Source organism: Leucopleurus acutus (genome assembly GCF_964270905.1).
Source record: "Leucopleurus acutus genome assembly, chromosome: 7".
NCBI classification, from domain to species: domain Eukaryota; kingdom Metazoa; phylum Chordata; class Mammalia; order Artiodactyla; family Delphinidae; genus Leucopleurus; species Leucopleurus acutus.
This window is the reverse complement of record NC_139150.1, coordinates 50,622,118-50,628,117: the sequence shown is the minus strand read 5'-3', so window position 1 is coordinate 50,628,117 and position 6,000 is coordinate 50,622,118. Positions and strand designations below refer to the sequence as shown.

General features: G+C 51.4%; 1 protein-coding gene across 1 annotated transcript in view; it reads left to right on the top strand.

Moving 5' to 3' along the window:
* The first annotated feature begins 4,748 nt into the window (after positions 1-4,748).
* Positions 4,749-6,000, top strand: part of PIP5K1B (phosphatidylinositol-4-phosphate 5-kinase type 1 beta) — a 330,053-nt gene continuing 328,801 nt past the window's right edge. The window contains exon 1 of the mRNA XM_082843121.1: positions 4,749-4,836. The gene's annotated coding sequence lies outside the window, so the exon portion shown is untranslated. The remainder of the gene's footprint in view (positions 4,837-6,000) is intronic.

The following is a 6,000-nucleotide window of genomic DNA, read 5'->3' as shown; positions in this document are numbered from 1 at the left end:
AACAACCACTCCAAAACTTAGGAGGTGAGGTCGTCTCCCCACAATGGCTGTGATAAGGTCCTTTAATTCCTGTACATACATGCTGCCCCTCAAATCAAAAGTTAGAGTCTATTTCCTCTCCTCTTGAATTTGGTTGGTCTCGTGACTGCTTTGACCAATAGAATGAAGTGGAAGTAATGTTCTAGAACCTCCCAGCTCAGTTCTTAAGAGGACTGGCTGTTTCCAGTTCCTCCCTCTGAGAAGCTAGCTGCCGTGCAAGAAGTCTGACAAGGCTGAAAGGACCACATGGCACGAGGAAGTCCAAGCTAACCACGTGGAAGGAGAAAGGTCGGGGGAGGAAGATGGAGGTAACTGATGTGTGAGTGAAGCCTTCTCAGACCTTCCCCTTTGGTCCAGTTGCCAGCGGCCACCTAAATGCAGCCAATTGAGTGACCCTAGCCAATGCCCAGCCGAGCCCAGTTGACTCACAGACTCATGAGAAATAGGAAATGGTGGTTGTTTTTGGCTACGAGTTTTGGGGTGGTGTGTTACGCAGCAATAGATAATTAATTGAAGCCGTGACTTAAAACAGCAACCATGTAATATCTCTCATGAACCTATGAGCTGGGTGGGAGGTTTGGCTGACCTGGACCAAGCCTGGCAGATCTCATTTGAACTTGTTTGTACCTCTGCAGTCAACTGAGGGCTGGCTGGTCAAGGATGACCTCAGCTGCAATGACTCAGCTCTGTTCCACAGGGTCTTTCATCCTCCAGGGGGCTTGTTCTCCTGGTGACGGCAGAATTCTAAGAACAGAAACAGAAATGCACACAATTTTTTAAAAATAGACTTTATTCTTTAGAGCACTTTTTGGTTCACAGCAAAATTGAGGGGAAGGGACAGAGATTTCTCATATACCTCCTGCCCCAGCACATGCATAGCCTCCCCATTACGAACATCTCCCACCTGAGGGCACATTTGCTGCACCTGATGAACCTACACTGACACCATCATTATCACCACAGACCACGGTTTACATTAGGGTTCCCTTTTTTTTTTTTTTTTTTTTTTGAGGTACGCGGGCATCTCACTGTCGTGGCCTGTCCCGTTGCGGAGCACAGGCTCTGGACGCTCAGGCTCAGCGGCCATGGCTCACGGGCCTAGCCGCTCCGCGGCATGTGGGATCTTCCCGGACCGGGGCACGAACCCGTGTCCCCCGCATCGGCAGGCAGACTCTCAACCACTGTGCCACCAGGGAAGCCCTAGGGTTCACTCTTGATGTACATTTTAAGGTTTCGGACAGATGTATAATGACATATCTTCATCATTATAGTATTGTACAGAGTAGTTTCACTGCCCTAAAAATACTCTGTGCTCTGCCTGTTCATCCCTCTCTCCCCCCAACTCTTAACAGCCACTGAGCTTTGTACTGTCTCCATAGTTTTGCCTTTTCCAGAATATCCTACAGTTGGAATCATACCATATGCAGCCTTTTCAGATTGGCTTCTTTCACTTAGTAATATGCATTTAAGTTTCTTCCATGTGTTTTCATGGCTTGATAGCTCTTTTTTGTTTGTTTTTAGCACTGAATAGTATTCCGTTTTACCACAACTTAACCATTCACCTACTGAAGGACATCTTGGTTGCTTCCAAGTTTTGGCAATCATGAATAAAGATGCTATAAACATCCACATGCAGGTTTTTGTATGGACATAAATTTTCAGCTACTTAGGGTATACACTAAGGAGGATGATTGCCAAATCACCTGTTAAGAGTATGTCTAGTTTCGTAAGAAACTGAAAAACTATTGTTCAAAGTGGCCATTCCATGTTGCATTCCCTCCAGCAGTGACTGAGAGTTCCTGTTGCTCCACATACTCGCCAGCATTTGGTGTTGTCAGTGTTCTGGATTTTGGAAACTTTAATAGATGTGTATTTCTTTGTTGCACAAACGTTTTTCAAACCTTCGTTTACATCAAGTCTGCTCTTGTTCCACTGACCAAAGTAACTCATGTGGGTGAGCACAGAGTGGGAGGAGACTACAAAGTTAGAAGGAAAGGACCTGGATAAAGGGAGGTCATTAACTGGAACCATTAATGCTCTCAAATCTACCATAAGAAATCTATGCATGTTTCTCATAGGGGAGTATTACATAGCATCATTAAGATTTTGGAGTAAGATCTGAAATCAATTGGAGAAATTATACTCGAAATCAAGTAAAACAATTAGATAAGCATTATCTGATTTTTCAATATTTCCAGATTTTATGGGCAAGCCACTATTGCTAATGGTAGTGGTACTGTTTTATTTCCAAAAGAAGGTGACTTTCCCAAATTGCTGTTGATAGATTTTGAGCTAGAATCCAGTAGAAATATCAGGTCTCATGGTATGTGGTCCCTTGTTCCATTAATTAATTTACAGTAATGATGATCTTAAGGCTCTTGGTAGATTTCCTTAAAATCCTGTTTAATAGATTTAGCTCTCTAAATGGCCAGTGGGGAGTCTGCTTTGTGATTTCTTTCTGGAAAATGAAGCCTGTTGGCATCTGTGCTTTACAGAAGGGAATCAAACTGGCTCTTCGTGGAAAAGGGGGAGCGTGTATACACATGTATGCATCCATTTGTATGTAGCATGTCCGACCACCTCTGAGCCACTGTGTTTTAAGTTTGGTTTTACCTGTTTTCACCTCCTCTGCATTCCCAGGAAATATTGAGAACTGACTTTGCATTTTCACTTATCACTACCTCTCTGGGAAGCAGATTTGTTTTCTTCTCCTTGGATTTCAGAGCAAACGTCTGAGAAGCAGAGAAGAGACTGGGATTACCATCCCCAGATCCCAGGCAGTCTGCTACTTACAGCAGCGTGCTTCTGCCCTCTGCACAGTGAGTCACACCGGGCAGATGAAGGGTTCTTTGATCTGTTTCTCTTTCCTCCACCTGTCTCTCTTTAGACCCCAAATGGAACTTTGTTAGTCCAGTGTTTCTGGGAGTCATGGAATCTATGTTCTCGCCCTTTGGTCACTTAATGTCTCTGGGTCTCAGTTTTTACTTCTGTAAAGTGAGCATATGCTGGACTAGACTTGTGTTCTTGCTCTGAGCTTTGAAGAGCCTAGGATGCTAAAATAAAACCAGACACGAGTCACAGGGTCCTAAACAAGCGATGCCAAAAAAAAAAAAAAAACAAACCCCAAAAACAAACAAACAAAAAAAAAGTGATGCCCTAAAACTCCCAGTGATGGCTAGACACATCTGGAAGAAGTATGCTGGAAAAACAGTCTAACAGATATGTGTTACCAAGGAATTATTGCACTCCATTCTGAGCTCATGTGGTGGGAGGTGGGAGGTAAAAAGGATTTCAAAACTGAAAAAGAGGGTTTTCATTTGCTGAGAACGAACGGAGTATCCTTTCAAACAAATTCATTTTGGCTTGCCAAGCCGGTGGTATCTGAGGATAAGGACCATGAAATGTTGGCTTTGCTCGGACAAAATGCATCCCACATTTCCCATGAGTGTGTTCATTTGTTTTTTAAATAAGGGTAAGGTGGAAGGAAGGGGTGAGGGTGAGAAATACCACTTGCTTTGATTCAGCTGGGAGAGATCCGCTCCCTTTTCGGTTCCAATTAAGGACATTTAGCTATAGCTTCCATGATAGCATTCCCCTCCCCCGCCCCGCAAGAGAGCCCTTTAGACCTGGCCCGTGCCCTCTCCGCAGCTAGGCTGACGTCAGGTGAGATTACCAGGGCCCCACGCCCACTCAGTGCTGTCAGTAAGATTTAGCCCGAACCCCCATCACCACCCATCCGTGCTTAACGTCCCTCCAGCCTTCTCTCTCCCAAGACCCCTCGCCTACCCACTTCTACCTGTTTGGTAGGTCTTACTTCCTGGGAACACCTGCTGTCCTCAGACTAGCTTGTCCCTTCCTGGTGAAGGGGACACCTGTGCTTAAGTGCGGGTTCGGCACAAGCAGAGTTCCAGAGGGCAGGCGACCAGGTGTTGCTGAGGAAGCGGGGAGCCCTATCCTAACAGCCCTGTTTTCCGGGGCTATAAGACTTTGAGCACCGCCGGAAAGCCCTTGGCTAGCCCTGGAGCCCTAGAGGAACCGGCCAGATCGAGGGGCCCGCCCCAGCCCCACTCTCCGTCTTAGGCACGCGGCGGCGGGACGGAGCGCCTTGTCCCCGAGCATCGACTCGGACGCCCAGTCCGACTGCAGCGGAGGTTCCCGCCGCCTCTGCTGCAAACCCGTCTGCTTTCCCTGCAGGGCGTGCGGGGATGGAGCGAGGGGGTGGAGAGAAAAGGGGAAGAGCCTGGGCGGCCGGCGGGCGGGGCTTGCAGCCTCCCGGAGCCGCGGCCGCCGCCGCGCAGCCCGCTCGGTCTCCGCGCCTCGCTCACTGCACCGGGACCGGCGCCCGAGCCCGGGGGCGCCCTGCTCCTCGGCCCCCGGCCCCCAGTCCCCGACCCCGACCGCGCCGCGGCCAGAGCGCGCCCGGCTGTGGAGCCGCTCGGAGCGGCTGGGGCTTTGGCGGCCGCTCGCGGCTCAGTCTGGCCGGAGGACCGGCGGGGAAGGAAGGGGAAAGCGGGGACACACAGCCGCCGCGGCGCGCGCGCATTGCACACTCGCAGCCGCGCGCCACCGCCGAGGCGCGTCGGGGGCGAGTTTGGCCCCGCGGCTCGGGCCCCGGCACCTGCCCGCTCCTCGAGCTGCGCCCCGGCCCGGGCCCCGCCCCGCCAACCCTCCGCCCCTCCCGCCCCTCGCCTGCACTGCTCTCCTTTCGCCCGGGGGAAGCGACAACGTCCCGATAACTTGCAGACTGTGGCGCAACTGGTCTCGACACCGGAGGCGCCCGAATGCTGTCCGGGTGAGGTAAGTTTCCTGCGCGTCCCCGGCCCCTCCTCCCGCGACCCTCTTTCTGGGCTCGAGCTTGGGGGCTCTGAGTCTCGGTTGAATCCTGGAGGTCTCTCGACGCTTTCACTTTGTCCGCCTTGTGCTGGAGGTAGGGTGTAGGGGTTGCGCGTGGCTACCGAAGCGGGACCTTCATTCCCCCGGGCCACGGCTGCGCGCTCCCCGCGGGCACCCACCCGCTCACCACCCGGATCCCCGGAGCCGCAGTGACACTCGGGGGTCACTCTGGGTTCACTTAAGCAGGAGCCCCCTCCTCTTTAATGGGAGCCAGCTGAGTTTGGCTGCAGAAAGAGAGATCTCCCACCACCCTTCCTCGGTATTAAACAGCGGAGAACTTGTTAGGCGCCCCTGGGATCTCAAGAGGGGCTTGCGAGTCAGTGTTTGGTCATTTTTGGCGCCGGAGCCGGGTTGAACAGGTGCGGTATGGTTCCAGCCTAAATGCAGCAACCGACTTCTGCATTTCCCCCTGCTTCTCTCCCCTAGCCCCGTCAACGTGAAGCTTCAGCAGCTGGGGAGGGGGGTGGGAGTGTGGGGCACCGGAGAGGGAGAATGCCGGGGTTTGATTTGCCACACCGGTGCCAGGAGTCACCAAAACAGCAGAAAACAAATGTCTGCTTATCGTTCATCTATGCAGATGAGCCTGTTGTCAGTTCTTACCAACCCCCCACCCCCGGCTCACTTGTCTCTGGTGCCCAGCGTGGTTGGATAGAAACCTGTTCCAGAGAAGTTGTTTGGATAGGCTGATGAATTCTTTCTTCTGATCAACTGAAATCAGGGTTCTCAGCAAGGAAATGCTAGTTACTCTGATGCCTTGTTAAAGGCAGCGTATTGCAGACCCAAAATACCGGCCCCCGCCCTTACTATTTTTCTATGACATTCTCAGCCTGCCAGAGGCCCTAGGTCCTAAGGTGAATGACTCTTGAGGGACCGGTTGGGCCTCAGAATGTGTTAGTCTCCTGCAAAGAAGCAGCAGTCTCCCCATCAATACTACTGAACGTGGGTTTGGGTAACCCTTGTTGCCCCTCCCGTGAAAAGCGTCCACCCAGACTTCTGTCTCATTCTATGTAAAGGCTGAAGTGTTCTGCAGTGGTTAGGAGTGGAGAAAAGCCAAAGGGTTGGATTCAT